Genomic DNA, 18063 nt, shown 5'->3' with positions numbered 1-18063 from the left:
ACTGTCCCCATCAAACACTCCCAGGACAGGTACAGCACGGGGTTAGATACAGAGTAAAGCTCCCTCTACACCGTCCCCATCAAACACTCCCAGGACAGGTACAGCACGGGGTTAGATACAGAGTAAAGCTCCCTCTACACCGTCCCCATCAAACACTCCCAGGACAGGTACAGCACAGGGTTAGATACAGAGTAAAGCTCCCTCTACACTGTCCCCATCAAACACTCCCAGGACAGGTACAGCACAGGGTTAGATACAGAGTAAAGCTCCCTCTACACTGTCCCCATCAAACACTTCCAGGACAGGTACAGCACGGGGTTAGATACAGAGTAAAGTTCCCTCTACACCGTCTCCATCAAACACTCCCAGGGCAGGTACAGCACAGGGTTAGATACAGAGTAAAGCTCACTCTACACCGTCTCCATCAAACACTCCCAGGGCAGGTACAGCACAGGGTTAGATACAGAGTAAAGCTCACTCTACACTGTCCTCATCAAACACTCCCAGGACAGGTACAGCATGGGGTTAGATACAGAGTAAAGCTCCCTCTACACTGTCCCCATCAAACACTCCCAGGACAGGTACAGCACGGGGTTAGATACAGAGTAAAGCTCCCTCTACACTGTCCCCATCAAACACTTGAGACCCGGTTAGCATCTGGCTCCATCTCGCTCTCAGGCGGCTGTGAATGGTTGAATTCCACTATCTGAGCAATAGTAAGGAATCTTCCCCTGTGCCCTGATCAATATTTATCCCTCAACCAACATAAGTTTTTTTAAAATCATGTTTTCTAGTCACCATCATGTCCCTGTTTGTGAGACTCTGCTGTGCACACATTAGAGTGGCCGACTGTATGGCTGTATTGCTGTAGATGTCAGTGGCAGGGATGCAACGGGAAGCTGGTGCTGTGGCACACGGGGGTTCTCAGGGAGTGTGAGGTGGGGAAGCACAGCAAGGCCCCGATTGAAAACTCTTAGAAAAGCCCATTTCATCCTCGCTAAAGCTTCCTGTATAAACGGGCACAATCATTCCATATTTTTTAACAATCAGCTGTGACTAAATCCATCTCTGCAACTTTGAAACTACCTTTTGCCAGTAACAGGCCTGTGTGATATTCCTCATGCTCCTTTTACCTCGAATCTCAGTGGGAAACAACAGGCACGAGTGTGTCAGCGTGTGTGTATCAGTATGCGAGTGTGTCAGTGTGTTTGTGTCTATGTGTGTGTGTGCGAGTGTGTCAGTGTGCGAGTGTGTCAGTGTGCGAGTGTGTCTGTGTGTGTGCGAGAGCATCAGTGTGCGTGTGTGTCAGTGTGAGTGTGTCTGTGTGTGTGCGAGTGTGTCAGTGTGCGAGTGTGTCAGCGTGTGAGAGCATCAGTGTGCGAATGTGTCAGTGTGCATGTGTGTCAGTGTGTGTGTGTGTGTGTGTCAGTGTGCGAGAGCATCAGTGTGCATGTGTGTGTGTGCGAGTGTGTCAATGTGTGAGTGTGCGCGTGTGTCAGCATGCGAGAGCATCAGTGTGCGAATGTGTCAGTGTGTGAGAGCATCAGCGTGCGTGTGTCAGTGTGCGAGTGTGTCAGTGTGTGTGTGTCTATGTGTGTGTGTGCGAGTGTGTCAGTGTGCGAGAGCATCAGTGTGCGTGTGTCAGTGTGCGAGTGTGTCAGTGTGTGTGTGCAAGTGTGTCAGTGTATGAGTGTGCGCGTGTGTCAGCATGTGAGTGTGTCTGTGTGTGTGTGTGTGTGTGTGTGACAGCTTGCGAGTGTGTCAGTGTGTGTGTGCGCGAGTGTGTCAGTGTGCGAGTGCGTGTGTGTGTGTGTGTCAGTGTGCGAGTGTGTCTTTGCAGTTTATGTTTCCTGTCACTGCACTGTAATCAGGTCATTCTTCTTACAATGAATGATGAGCCGCTGTACAAATTAGGTAAATTATATTAATTAATTGGCTCAAAATATTGTTTTAGAAACTCCCAGATTGCTTTCAATCGCCGACAGGAGATTGATGCCAATTTTGGTCATCTCCTGGCCATTCCGGGAGAGTTGGCAACAGGCCAGTGAAAACTGGCTGCCTCACGTCCTGTAGAGAACCACAACGATGACATTTCAACAGGGCTTCACTTCCTGAGGTGGTAGAAGGTGACCTCGAAACCCAGAGTCTAATTTACTCCTTTCTAAGATGTGGGCGTCTCTGGAAAAGTCCAGCATTTGTTGCCCGTCCCTTATTGCCCCTGAACCGAGTGGCTCACTAGGGCCATTTCAGGGGGCAGTTAAGAGTCAACCCCATTGCTGTGGGCCTGGAGTCATGTGTGGACCAGACCGGGTAAGGTCCTGGTCACCATCACCGAGACTCGCTCTACAATCCAGATCCTATGGATTGAATTCTCATCCCATCAGCTGCCTGGTGGGCTTTGAACCCATGAGCCCAGGCCTCTGGTTACTAGTCCAGGGGCATTACCATGACCTCAGCATCTTCCCTCCTCCTGTACTCACCGTTCACTCCGCACACCCACAATGGTGTTTGTTTTCCAACATTTAATAATCCAGGTCTCTGAGCATAAATTCCCAGTCTCTCCTCTCCATGGACAACACAGACAGGAAAAAGGGAGGAATTATTCAGCCTCCTTATTCCCTTCCTATTAGCTTAAAGGAACTTGCTCTGACAGAGGGATCAGACTATCTGAACTTACACTCAAGGGCCAGGGGGAGCCGGGACTGTCTCTCCTTGGAGCACAGCAGGTTAAGGGGAGATTCAATCGAGGCGTTCAAACTACGTTTGGGGGTCTTGATAAAGTCGATGAGACGCCGGCCGGGATTTTCTGTGCCCACCGGGCCTCGGGAGTGTTCGGCGAGCGGACAATATGGAGCGGCTGGCTTTCCGACAGCGATTGTCCGCTCAGCCTGCCCACAAACAGCTGGTCCACGCTTCCCACCATCGGACATTGGGAACCTCACTGCAATAAATCAGCGTCTCACCATTAGGCCAGGCCGCTGGAATCGATCCCCCCTCCGCTGGACTGTCTGCCCGCGACAGCGCATAACCGACATGTGCCTGGGGGGCTGCACTTCACTGGGGACTGGGGGGTTTGTTTGTCTACCTTGCTTCGGTCAGCACTCATAGTCACCAGCGCCAGGCTCCACAGACAGCATCACCTCACTTTCAGGGAGACTCACGGGTAGTTCTCTACCTACTAGATCAGCCATATGTGGGTGACTTTTCAATGGCTGCAGGGCTAGGGCTTGCTTAGGGAAGGGGGTTATCCCAGGGGGTGTGTGTGGGGGCACATGTTGATCTGTGCAAGTGGCCTCAAGGTGGCAAGGGCTGTGGAGGCAGTCTCCAGAGGAGATGAGGCCAGATGGACCTGTGAGAGTGTGTGTGAGAGTGTGTGTGTGTGTGAGAATGGGTGGTTATGTCCCTTGAGCTGGCAGTGAGTGAGACACCAGTGAATGTGTGATGGGCTTGAGTGTGAGTTTAGAATGATGAGATGGTTGCCTTATCCTGGCTGCACGGATGAGATCATTCATCCTCTATCTGCGTTGGATGGCCAACCTCTTCTGTGCAGCATTGGCACTGATCACCACTACCATCACCTACCAAGCCAGAGTGGTAATGTAGCTGCTCCTCCTGCAGTCAGAGAGGGCGCAAAGGACATCACAGCGGCCTCCATGGTGTCCAAAAGGCACTCGAGGGCTTCAGTCCTCTTGTTGTTTGGGGCCATGTCTTGTTTGCGGCAGTCCTGGGCTGGAAGTACTGAGCGCGGCTGTACTTTACATGTGGTGCCTGGCATGATGGAAGCGGCAAGGTGACAGTGTGGCAGGTGAATTAGAGCCCGCCCACCATGGAAATGGCGTGTATCCTGGGAATGAGGCAGGTTTGGGACGAAACGACATGAACACCCACCATTGTGGTGACCGCTCCAACACTTAGCGCAAACCTGGGACAATTCTGCCCACTTGCCGTGTGATTAAAGTGATACAACTCCACCCTCTGCTGGCGGATCACAGCCACTGCAGGCACTGGTCTTGAGAGTCTCAGAGAAATTCAGTAACTCAATGGCTGCGCCTGGAGACAGATTGATGAAGTGTGAATGTGGAGCAATATTGTAAAGGATTGTAGATTGTAGCGGGAGCTCAGGAAGTGCATTCACCTTTTATCACCAGACATTGACTTAGACAAGAAGCATCCTTTTGACAAATTGTTTTACTTTTGTCAGCTTTTTACAGACCACACTTTACCATATATTGAATTATTTATAAACATTTTCAGAGTTTTTTGAAATGGCTTCAACCTTTATCAAAGACTTTCTCAGATTTTCATTAAACACTGAACACCTCTCTCTCTCTCTCTCCCCATGCCCAACTTGCGTCTGTATTTATATCATTTTGGAGCAATTGAATTTCCAGTGGGTTGCTCTTTGGAAGGGATTCAGTGGGCCGAATGGCCTCAGTCTGTGCTGTACTCCTCTGTCTCCAAACCCACCCGGACTGCCAAGGGCACATTAAACAGTCAGCCCCCTCGGTTGACAGCAACAAAGGCTTGTTAAAAATCCTTTCCTTGTGATTCCCATTTCCCAGTCCCAAATGTATTTACTTTTTAATAAGGAGCCCAATCCAATCAGGTTTTCTTGAGTCAAAAAAAGAGTAAAGTGTTTTTGTGTTACAATCCCAGCTGATGTTATTGCTGGGCAAGTCAGATCCCAGGATGAAACCTGGCTTGATCGATAACTATTTTATTTTTCGTTTTGGAAAATAGTGGAGAATATTTGCCGATTAGATTCACTGGTGATTTTTAACAAAGGGATAAAACCTTTATTAAACAAATCTAGATGAATTATATTACACCACTCCTTCACCCACAACTATACCTTTACAGATATATGCAGATTCATAAGGATAACAGTGAGTATACAGTCCCATGTAAACCAATAGGCAGGCATGCCACACTCTGACAGATGACACCACAAACAGATCCTCTGGATCTCTTCTCAACCCGCCCAAGATGCTCGTCACACCGTGAGCCAACCAGTCTCACAGAAACTGGCTTTCACTTAGACGTCTTTGACAAGGATCCACCTCCAGGGTTTCAATCTCTCTTTCCGATGTTCCTCTCCCCCGGATCGCCGTGTGCATTCAAATTTCACCTCTCAGATACTCAGCCATCCCACCAGGACACCACTGCTTCATAGGCCGATAGTAAGTAGTCGCCCACCTTTGGCTGTCTCCTCAGATCTTCTGGCTTCTTGCAAGCCCACTTTGCCTTGATTCCGCTCCCCCCGCAGCTTTCTCTCTAATTCAGAGTCTTTCCCATGATTCCTTACTTTCAATTCCACTGAACAGGGCCTGTTTCCGATTCCTGTCCTTGATCCTTTGAGTTAACTGTCGTCTTGGGACCTTTCCCTGCTCTACTCCCTGGTTGTGGGACTTGCTTCTTTGTTCTTTAGGTTCTACCCCCTACAGTTCACTCTCCTATATCCAGCTTCTTCTGGCACCATATGCCAACCAAACTCAAACTGCTTTTCTGTTTCTCCCAGTGTCTTTGTAGGTCTCTTGTTGCCAGGCAACAGCACAGTTTTTTTTCCCTCTACTTTGTTATAACTTCCCTAAACCATTAACCCCCTTGGTAACACAACTCTCCACGTCAAGGGTCATAAAACCTCATTAAAATGCAGGTATACAAACAAACCCACAGACTTGCAGGCTCCATCTCACAGAGAAAAATTAAATGAAACTAGATCCAAGTTTCACCTTTCTTAACACACACATACAACATGTAAATTAAACTTAAACTCAAAGCTAAAACTTAAACTTAAAGCTCTCGCTGATTTCTAACACACACAAATACACTTATTTCAAACTATCTCTCGTTCCTCATACAACCCTGTGTGTTCTGGATGTTCACAGTTCCAAAACTAATTGAGGTATGAGTGAGTCTCTGCGTGTTAATAGTGCATTGGGAAAGGGTCAGTGGTTTCAATATTCCCATAAAACTGTGCAACTTGACTCAGTAATTTGTCTATGATAATGGTTAATGGCTTTACAGATTTTATCACAAGGGCACAGAGAAACACAAAATAAATAATGGCAGAAAAACACACACACACATTATGATGGGGCAGGTGTTATGTGCCAGGCAGACCAAATCCACAAGGGAAACTTGGTCAAGCTAACACGATGGTTTTGCAATTTGTGTTTATTACAAGAAGATTTGTGCACTGAATTCAGAAGTAATGAGTCCACTCACAACTTTGGGGATTTAAAAAATTAAAACATTTATTAACAAAAGAACTTAAACATGTTGTTCTGGCACAGCCGGTGGTAAATGCTGAGCTGGTCAAATCCCAGAGGGAAACTTGAAACAACTGTCACAACTATTTTTGCAATTTGTATTTTTTATTTCGGGATGAGTGCCTTGAATTCAGTAGTAATAAGTCTACCGAGTCTTAGACGTTTTTTTTACAAAACTAAATTAAACATTTATTAATAAAATAAATTATTTTAAGCACATACAGAGGTCTACAAATTACTGCAATATAACTCCTAAATCCCCTCATTAATCTAGCTCCCAGTTGCACCTCCGCTAAGGCATCAATAAAACAACATGGATTTCAACTGGACCCAGGCAAAGCGCACAATACCCTGGACAGTGATATTTCAAATGAATTCCTTAGCTTCGGTTCCTGGAGAAAGCAGCTTGGTACATAGAGGCTGGAGGCTTTCCACACTTGTTGGATCTTAGAATTCCTTCTCCCTTACACATAACCTCATCTCCTTTATACATGTTTCTCCCTTTTTAATGTAAATCCCATTGTTCCAATATGTCTTTGCAACTTTACTTTTTCCATAATATAAATTTTCCATAGCGCTCATATTATCAGTAATATTTGGGAAAAATAAACACACTGTTTGGCTTAGCCTCTGTTGGCTAGGTGTAACACCTTACCATCTCTTTGAAATTCATTACACTGGTTTATCTAAAAATGCAAATGTTCCTCACACCTCACATTCTAAAACTTCAACAATGTTGCATTGTTTTGAAATTAGCATTTCAAACCTAGATTCCTTTCTGATACATCAAAGCACCCAGACTAGCTGTCTGTAATTCAGTTAAAATCCACACACACACACACACCTATACACAGAAACTAATCCAAACCCCACTATTACCCTACCTTTAAAATAAATTACAATAATATTATGAAAATTATTAAATTTTCGTGACACACATACATAAGATTACAGTTGATATTATAACAAATCCCAAAATTGCTAATTAGCCTGACACCTAACTACATACCCCCTTTAAGGCAACAGTCCAAAATAGATTTTAAATTTAAATAAGCAATCCAGCAAGGTTACCACAGCACCCACTCGACAGTGGAATTCCAAGCGCTTTTAACACAACTTTAATTACTGGAGCAGCCCTTCTTCAGAGTCGCTAGGGCTTATTCAAAGTCTGCGTCACATGGTGTCATCCCCACTTTGCCTTCCATCCTTCTTTATATATGTTTCTCTGTAAAGTATAAAAACCCATTGTTTTACATGTCTTTGGAAATTCACTCTTCCCATAATATAAAAATCTTTCATGTCATCCTTATGGTCAGCACTTCTGGGAAAAATAAATGCATCGCTTTGCCTCACTTATGTTGTTAGTTGTGAACATTACACCATCCCTTTGAAAATCAAACAACCCCTTCACTTATCTAAAAATGCAAATTTCCTTCACACCCTATTTGTGGAACCCTGATCCTAGCTTATCCATCTCCATTTCAAAAATCTGCTTTACACCTACTCTTTTGATAATTCCAATCTTGTAGTCTAAGTATGTCTAGTCTAAATCACTCACACAGACAGAACCATCCACACTCACACCCATAAGCCTACAATAATATTCTGAAAAATATGATAGTTTTGTCACACACACACACACACACACACACACAGATACATACACAAAGACACACAGACACACACACACACAAACATAAAAACACTCGAGACACAAACATACACACACACAGAAACACAAAAGGGAACACAGACATACACAGGGACACATGGAAAGACACACACACATACAGAGAAAAAACACACAGGCACAAACACAAACACACAGAGAAACTGACAAACACGCACACACGCGTGCACAAATACACACAGGAATCTACAAACACATACACACACACATGCAGAAACACCCACATACAGAAACATACACACAGACACACAAACAGAAAAACATTCGAGACTTAAACATGCATACACGCAGAAACACAAGGGAACACAGACACAGAGAAAAAACACACGCATAGGCGCACACACATACAGAAACCTACAAACACACACACACACACAGAAACCCACACACATGCGCGCACACACACACACAGAAATGGACAGTGTGTACAGACTATTACCATTGTGCAGGTTGTAGAGACTAGGAAAGGGGCCAAATGTCAGCTTTCTGTGCTGTTTGATTCTTCACATTTACTTACTGCAGCTCATTCACTGGCATCTTACAGGAGTTCCAGGAGTAAACAGAAGAGGATATTTTACATTTTATTGGCCCAAAAGCAGAGGCAAAATGGAAACATGAAAGATTTCATATTTGGAAGGACTTGAGTTTCAAAGAGGTGTGAGAACAATGGAACCTGAGATGCAAGGGGAAAAGGGTATTTTAGAGTTACTATGGAGAGCTTGGTTATTGGTTGTTGGTTGTGTGATGAAAATCTCCTGGATACAGCTCTAGGCTGGGAGAAGGTGCAGTTTGAATCAGTGATCCAGTCAAGCCAGGAAAGTCTTGGGCTGCAGAAAGCAGCCTGGTTCTGAAGTTTTAGATTTCCACAGCAGAGTCATGTGGTTTGCCTTGATTTTTTTTCATTCATTTACGGGATGTGGTGTCGCTGGCTGGGCCCAGCATTTATTGCCCATCCCTAATTGCCCTTGAGAAGGTGGTGGTGAGCTGCCTTCTTCAGCCGCTGCAGTCCCTGTGGTGTAGGTACACCCACCATGCTGTTAGGGAGGGAGTTCCAGGATTTTGACCCAGCGACAGTGAAGGAACGGCCGATATATTTCCAAGTCAGGATGGTGAGTGACTTGGAGAGGAACTTCCAGGTGGTGCTGTTCCCATCTATCTGCTGCCCTTTTCCTTCCAGAGGGTGATGGTTGTGGGTTTGGAAGGTGCTGTCTGAGGAACCTTGGTGAATTCCTGCAGTACATCTTGTAGATGGTACACACTGCTGCTACTGTGTGTCGGTGGTGGAGGGAGTGAATGTTTGTGGATGGGGTGCCAATCAAGCGGGGCTGCTTTGTCCTGGATGGTGTCGAGCTTCTTGAGTGTTGTGGGAGCTGCACTCATCCAGGCAAGTGGAGAGTATTCCATCACACTCCTGACTTGTGCCTTGTAGATGGTGGACAGGCTTTGGAGAGTCAGGAGGTGAGTTACTCGCTGCAGGATTCCCAGCCTCTGACCTGCTCTTGTAGCCACAGTATTTATAAGGCTGGTCCATTTCAGTTTCTGGTCAATGGTAACCCCCAGGATATTGATAGTGGGGGATTCAGTGATGGTAATTCTATTGAACATTAAGGGGTAATGGTTAGATTCTGTCTTGTTGGAGATGGTCATTGCCTGGCACTTGTGTGGCATGAATGTTACTTGTCAATTGTCAGCCCAAGCCTGGATATTATCCAGGTCTTGCTGCATTTGGACATGGACTGCTTCAGTATCTGAGGAGTCGCGAATGGTGCTGAACATTGTGCAATCACCAGTGAACATCCCAACTTCTGACCTAACGATGGAAGGAAGGTCATTGATGAAGCAGCTGAAGATGGTTGGGCCGAGGGTTAAATCTACAGCAGTTTGCCTTGGGTAATATTACTGGATTTTTATAGTTAAACATCTGTAAGGGAGTGTTGCCTGGAATGTGTTTACTTGTGTCTCTGCCCAATTAGGGAGTCTTTTGGGGGGATGGTTTGTAAGACTAATTTTAACTGTGTAACTGTAATCTTGTGTACTTAAGTTTTCTTTTCTCCTTGTTAATAAAATGTTTATTTTTAATTCTTAAAATCCCAAAAGTGTTACCGGATTTCTTGCTGCTGAGATCAGTACGTTTTCTTCTCATTTTCAGAATACAGGACAAAAGGCTTTGGCCCGTGAGCCAAGTTTCCCTCTGGGGTTTGGTTTGGTGCAGCTGTTCACATCGGCTGTGGTTGTAACACAGACAACAACACTGGGACTGACCTTCCTCTCCTGGTGAGGTAGCTCCTGACTGAGTAAACCGGAACATGTGTTCCTGCTGAATACAATAAGCAAAGAAAATTCATAACTGAAAGTCCTGTACACCATCCCCCCCCCGTAACACGTTTCAGACTTGAAAAGAGAGGAGAGGTCGCCTGGAAATAGAGTTAACACAATTCGAGTTAACAATTTAATTCAGCAGCTGTATAATCACTGAGGTTTCAGCAAAGTTCCCTGGCATTAGAGCGGAGGTCCCTACAAACGTGGCTTATGGTGCAATGGTGGTATTGGAACTCTCAACCTATGTGTTGTTAGTCCAGTAACGTACTTACCATGTTACCATACCTACCCGTCCGTACGTGTGTCTATACCAGAAAAAGCTTCTCTCTGGAATGACTGATGTCTCTCCTCATCACTTCTGATTGGTCCACCTTGTTTCCCTGACAATGTGCTTCACCAATGGGATGTGAATGTGGCACTGCCCATGACCTGATCTTTCTGACTGGTCCAATGTGTTTCATTGACAGGGGCCTGTTGACCAATGAGGGGCCAGAGGTTACAAGGGCCCGGCCAACGGAGATAGACAGCAGGCAACCCAAATAAAAGTCAGGCCCCTCTCCATTCCCACGGCGAATGGGCTAGAGGTGGAAGTGAAAGGAGGAGGTAGAGCCCGATACTGAGTTCAACAATACTTTAACAGGTCAAAATTTACACTGGAGCGAACTCAGCTCCAGTATTTAGAAAACACTATCCAAGCAATGCCACAAGCGATGGGTCAGTGAAGACTAGAAAGCTCTGTCCTGTACTGAGGACAAATCATTATTGAGCAAGTCTGTCCTTTCCTTCCTTTCCTTTGCAATGTCATTCACATCTGTTTGTGAAGGGCCCACAATGCCCTTGGCTATAACATTGCTTCTCACATAATTGTTCAAAATCTTGTTGATCTCGATAGCCCTTCCGAGTTTCTGTCTGAAGATCTTTTTGTAGCTCCTGCTATCTTTGGTTTTCTTCCTAGCTTCCCCTTGTCCTCTGGATCCCACTGGTCATCTGCAGTTTGACCCAACCACAGCTTTAAGAGACGACAGCGTTTCCACTGGCAGAATGATCGGGGAACCAGAGGACACGAATTTCAGGCGATTGGAAGAGTACAAGGGGGTGACATGAGAAGCTATTTCCATTGGCAGCATCGAGTTGTTATGATCTGGATGAGATGGTGGTGGGAACAGATTAATAGTGATTTTCAACAAGGAATTGGATAGAGGCTCAAAGGGAAAAGAGTCGACAGGATTTTGGTGAAAGAGAACAGGGGTGTGGCTAATTGGATAACTCTACCAAAGGGCCAGCATGGGGACAATGGGCTGAATGGTCTTCTGTGCTGTGTTTTATGATCCGATGAGCAGGTGTAGAGTAACCCAGCCTGGGACTCAACATTTGCAGCTGCACAGCATCGAGGGAATTGACTAGCATCTCTCCACAATACCTCAGCACGGGGTTAGATACAGAGTAAACCTCCTTCTACACTGTCCCCATCAAACACTCCCAGGACAGGTACAGCACGGGGTTAGATACAGAGTAAACCTCCTTCTACACTGTCCCCATCAAACACTCCCAGGGCAGGTACAGCACGGGGTTAGATACAGAGTAAAGTTCCCTCTACACTGTCCCCATCAAACACTCCCAGGGCAGGTACAGCACGGGGTTAGATACAGAGTAAAGTTCCCTCTACACTGTCCCCATCAAACACTCCCAGGGCAGGTACAGCACGGGGTTAGATACAGAGTAAAGCTCCCTCTACACCATCCCCATCAAACACTCCCAGGACAGGTACAGCACGGGGTTAGATACAGAGTAAACCTCCTTCTACACTGTCCCCATCAAACACTCCCAGGGCAGGTACAGCACGGGGTTAGATACAGAGTAAAGCTCCCTCTACACTGTCCCCATCAAACACTCTCAGGGGAGGGGCTTCAGCGTTGCTTCCTGTTGTCGGCCGTGCTGCAGTCCCGGCAGTGGCCACCGCTCCTGGTGGTGCTGTCTAGTCCTGGAGAGCTGCCAGTTTCTGATTGGCCAGCAACTCCCGGAGACGGGACATCACCTCACAGCAGGATTCCCAGTGGGAAATTCCGCTCAGAAGCTGGAAAGCCCGAAGCAGATGAAGTAGGGACTCGATCGGGACTTAATCCCAAAACCTCTCCCAGAAATAGCCACGGCGGGTTTCCCACTCAGATTCCAGCAATCCTCCCGGCTGTGACCATTGAGTTCGGCCCGTGGTTGCAAAGTGACCAAGGCTGGGACTGTATATTCAGGTGTACTTGACATTTCAGAAATATCGAAAGAAAAGGAGGTGGGGGAGCTCCTAAAGGAACTGGCTCTCGCTGGGCTATCAGTGTGTAGGTTTACCATCTGTTACCATCAGTTATCTCACCCTAGTGAACATTACCAATTTCTTACATTAACTGATGTACAACTTTATCATCAATTGCCACCATTTGCCACATCCTTCCTCTCTCATTGTTTCTTCAAGACTTTATCTACTGCAATCATATCTATCCCAGAGGTAGTAACCCGCATTACCCGATAGGGGAGGCCCAAGTAGACTTCCAATACTCATTAACCTCATAAAGAGCCCTGTTGCATTGAGAATCCGTCCAATTCCTACGATATCTGGGAGAGTGGAGAAGAAGAGCGGAGCAAGGCCACCAGAACAGAAGCCATAAAAGAGACTGAGGCCCATTAGGCTGGAGTAGGTGTGCCCCACGGGAATGAGCAGAAGGCTGACTCCAGTGAGAACGCTCCAGGCGAATAGCGTGTGGATTTTCCCAATCAGCTTGAGATCAGCCAACCAGCCGGAAAGCAGGCGAGCGATGGTCTCGCAGATGGCGGTGAAAGACATGAGGAAGGCAGCTCTGTAATCGCTCAGTCCCAGGTTCTTCCCGTGGGCCATCAGGTGGATGTAGGGGACAAAGTAGCCAGCGGTCATCAGGGTTACTGCCAAACTGTACACCACAAAGCCCCGGTGCAGGAAGAGGGTCAAATCGAAGGCGGAGGTCACTTTCCCCCAACACTCGGGGCTTCTCCTTCCACCATCAGGTAACGCGAAGGTCCTCATGGAGTGCGATGGGCCTGAGCAGGGCCGCACACACACAGAGGTTCAACATCACTGCAGACACCACCTGGAGGGCCCCGCGCCACCCATACTCGTCGATCAGGAACTGAAACACCAGGGTGAAGAAGAACGACGCGATTCCCACTCCGGTAAAGGCCAATCCGGTCGCCAAAGCCCTGCGCCTCTTGAAGTACCTGGAGATTGTGGCCATTGTCGGGGTGAAGACTAAAGCCCAGCCAAAACCTACAGAGCAAAACGAGGGACAGTGAAGCATCTTGTCCAAAAGGTGCGTCTATTATACGAACAGTCAAACATATGAAATAGGAGCAGAAGTAGGCCATTCGGCCCCTCAAGCCTGCTCCGCCATTCAATAAGATCTGTTTGTGTTTTGAATTCCACAATCCCATCTACTTATTATAGACGATGGACATACTACATTGGTGCTGTTGTATAGCATGTGTCGTAAAAGATTAGATACAATCTAATAGTCGCTGATCTGCTGGATGTGTGGGGTGGAGGGGGAGTGGGGGTATTCCCTGGTTTACCAAAAGGGTAAAGCATGCAAAATATACAGGCAGGGCTGGCTGCTCTATCAGACTGGTCCACACTTTATAATGACTAGAGCATCATGATTAAACCCTTTCGCCCTGTCCCTAACCCCCTTCTCAATTGCTGAGATCAGCTAATCCAGTGCGGAGTGGGGAATCAATCCTGGATCTCAACCACTCAGTAACCCCTTGGACAAACTGACTGGGTGCCAGTTCAGTGGCATGGAGAGATACAAGTTTGACAGACAGCTAGTTGCTGTCAGCGGAACTTGGTAAATGGAACTGATTAACCAGGTGAAGCGGATGAGATGAGTGCCTGTCCTCATCACTATCTCTGGCTTTCAGCTCCCGCTCATGTTGACGAATGATGGGGTCAATGTTTACATCCCTACAGCACCATGCCGCATTGTAACGCAAGAACCTTATTTTAACTGCATCAGACTGACCTGTCAGCAGTCCAATGGAGAGGTACAAATGCAGAAGACTCTGTCCAAACGAGGCTGTGAGCATCCCCAAGCATGCTAAAACCCCACCAACCGTCACCACAGGGTGGGCTCCACAGTGTTTCCCAGAGACTGCCAAATGGACCTAGAAATGCAAAGCATGTGATTTGTGTGATTCTCAATGGGCTCAGTATGTTAGAGCACCACAATGTGGAAAGAGGGCAGGACTGTCTGCGTGTGCTCACTTTTAACCATCTGTAAACCGTAGCTCACCCAAAACTCTGCTGCCTGTATCCCAGGCTGCACCAAACCCTTTCCTTGCTCACCTAGTCCAGCTTTCACAGTAGCTCTTCTAGATGGTGACTGTTGGAACGCTGGTCAGTGCTGGAGGAGGTCACTGCTCAACACAAATGTTTCCTCCTCGAGCATTGACTTTTCAACAGGAATCATTGGGTAGCAATCAAATGCAGGAGCCCGGAATGATTCTCCCCTCCTCTCTATTCTAGAAGCACCGAGGCCAATTGTAATATTCCCCACTGTACCCTGGGCTGAGATCAGGCAACTTGCCAATCTGTGTAACTCAGTGTCATACCACACAGTCCAGTTACCCAGTGAGATAGCCCCACGATAAGAGATTTGTTGGTTCAGAGTTCAGCTTCAAAATAAGGTTGAGAAGGGAAGGGACAAAGAAGTGCTTACTTGCAAACTGTTGTGTGGCCACCAAGATTGAACTGATCCAGGAAACGCGGCTGAATGACTCCTCGTAGCATTGAATGAACTGGATGAAAAAGACTCCAAAAGAACAGATAATTCCAAACATCAAACAATTTTTCAGGAATCCTGACAGAACCTCCATCCAGCCCCAGCCCCCATCAAGTGGCTCACTGTAGACAAGCTGGGCCATTCTGGCCTGGAGCGAGATCTGTGTCAGGGAACAAGGTGATGAACGAGTTGACATGGAGGCATGCAGGAAGAGAGACTTTCACAACCTCAGGACATCCCAAACTGCTTTCCACCCGAGATAGTTTTGAACTTTTGCAATGTAAGAAATGAGGCAGCCAATTTATACACAGCAAGCTCCCACAAACAATAATAAGAATAAGATGTTGATTGAGAGGTACATATTTGGCAGGGATAACTACCCGTCTCTTCAAAATAGTGCCATTGGATCTTGCAATCCAGTTGACTCAGTTGGAGATGGAGCAATGGCGGCTGCTTTTCCCACAGTGCCCCGCGGCTGGGAAAGCCTTCTATCAGTGACACTGGCCGCGCTGAACTCTGGGAGGGAGAACCCAACGCACATGCGCAGCTGCACCACCCTCAGTTGCTTTTAAATTTTTTTTTTAAATCATTCTTCACCTCCTCACTGAGTCAGTCGTTCAGTTCCCGCTCGATTCTGAAGAGTCGCTTCTTCCGTTGGCCGTTCGGTTTTAAAACTAGACCCTGTAACTCCTGCCAACGCAAGGTGGCCGGTCTGCGCGTGCGCACTGCCCCACTGAAGGCCAATGACGTCATTCCGCCGGCCCGATACACATAAAACTGCGCATGCGTCAAAAGCTTTTCTGACTCTATGGTTTAGGCTGAAGGTGAAGAAAACTGCCCATGAATTAATTAGATAAAAGCAAAAAAACTGCAGATGCTGGAAATCCAAAACAAAAACAAAAATACCTGGAAAAGCTCAGCAGGTCCGGCAGCGTCTGTGGAGAGAGAAACAGATTTAACCTTTCAAAGTTGGGAGGGCCAGAGGGTGAGGAGGGCCTGAGGAGAGTTAGCGCGGCCCCCAGTGGACAGGAAGGGAAACAGCAACAGGAACACTCTTCAGTTGTTTGAGGCCTTGGGAACCTCTTCAAATATAAACTTCAGCTTCTAACTTCACCAACAACAACAAGGACCATTCAGTCTGCAGAGTAGTTTCACTCTCATTCCCAGTCTGTATCCCACCTTTTTCACATCAACTGTGGTGTGGGATACTTTACACTTTTATATAATAAAATCTAATAATATATCAAATTTAGTATTTGTTTTGGGGTCAGACAGCAGTCAGACCATCGATTGCACTTTGACCCTGTGCTACAGTGATATATTTGCATTATCTAATTCCAGCGTAAATCGCACCGTGACCTACAGCATTGCAGATCAACAGCTGAAAATGGGAATAGTTTGCAAAGCCCATCTTTTCTGGTCCAGCGTGGACACGATTTGAATAAAGGCTGTAAAAATGTCACAGTGAATTCTGAGTGAGTGTGTGCGATTTATCCAGCAGAGTTTACAGTCAATGAAGTACTTTTTCACCCATTGTTGCAAGAAATAATAATATAGGCCATTCATGTGCAACAGGATCATATCGGTGAGATCATATCCTGAGTCTGGGGGGCACTCCTTCAGTCCCCAGAAAGGGCTGAAATTCCCTTTTGTTTTACTTGTTCATGGGACGTGGGCGTTGTTGGCTAGGCCAGCATTTGTTGCCCATCCCTAATCACACGGCCATTTCAGAGTCAACAACATTGCTGCATGTGTAGGGACATTAGTGAATGTGGTTTCATGGTCAAAATTAGACTTTTAATTCCAGATTTTTAATTGAGTTCAAATTTACAATTCCACCAATTCAAATTCCACCATCTGTTCTGGTGGGATTCAAACCCCAGTCCCCAGAGCATTACCTGGGTCTTTGGATTATCAGCCAGTGACAATCCCACTATACCATCACCTCCTTTAAAGGGGGATGAAGATACCAATTCCTTTGGGACACTTTTGAAAACCACCAACCCGTGATTTATAATGCCAGAATCACACACACTCACATCTTTACCAATCTACGCTCTGCTGGATACTGCAGGGAATTTAAGTTGACATCCTTACAGCCCTTATTCACATCGTGTCTGTGCTGGACCAGAAAAGAAGAGATTTGCAAACTATTCCCATTTTCAGCTGTTGGTCTGCTTCCCTGATACAGAGAGAGACTAGCTGAGTTGAAATCCAAATGCACTCCTTCATTGTTCCCCCTACTTACCTTACCAGTTATAACCCTCTAAAAAAAACTCTAACACAATTGTCAAGGAAGGTTTCACTTTCACACATCAGTGTTGACTCTGGGGACCCTTCCCCAACACACAATAAACACACAGAATCTAAATTACACCACAATTATTTTTGGAATGGTTAACATCAGAGTGGTTAAAGTGATTCTGTTCAAAGTTGAAATGTGCTGCTGCTTTATAATGTCACTCACTCTAGCCAAACAGGGAGTACGTTAGAAGAACACAGGCAAAGTTGAATGTCTTTGGGAGTTTTATGCTGAAATTAGATAATGCAAATGTATCACCATAGCGCAGGGTAAAAGTGCAATTCATGGTCTCACTGCTGTCTGACCCCAAAACAAATTAAATTTGACATTATTAGGTTTTGTGTTAATATATAAAGGTATTAAGTATCTCATACCACAGCTGATGTGAAAAAGATGGGATATAGACTGGGAATGAGAGTGAAACTGCTCTGCAGACTGAATGGTTGTTGTTGGTGGTGAATTTAGAAGCTGAAGTTTATATTTGAAGAGTTTCCCAAGGTCCCAAACAACTGAACAGGCCTTTGGGAAGAGTTCCTGCTGCTGTTTCCCCTCCTATCAGCTACGAGCCGCTCTAACTTTCCTCAGGCCCTCCTCGCCCACTGGTCCTCCCAGGGTCATCTCTTGCCCACTCCCAGACCCGCCGCTGCTCTTTGTCGAATTCTGGACACCGGCGGCCGCCAT

The 18063-nt window shown here is 46.3% G+C and overlaps 1 pseudogene; it reads right to left on the bottom strand.

Annotated features, from left to right (window-relative positions):
- Window positions 1-12748: 12748 nt before the first annotated feature.
- On the bottom strand, window positions 12749-18063 carry LOC144671779 (monocarboxylate transporter 13-like; annotated as a pseudogene).

This window comes from Cetorhinus maximus, chromosome 34, assembly GCF_964194155.1.
Source record: "Cetorhinus maximus chromosome 34, sCetMax3.hap1.1, whole genome shotgun sequence".
Classification (NCBI taxonomy): domain Eukaryota; kingdom Metazoa; phylum Chordata; class Chondrichthyes; order Lamniformes; family Cetorhinidae; genus Cetorhinus; species Cetorhinus maximus.
This window is presented reverse-complemented; position numbering and strand designations above follow the sequence as displayed.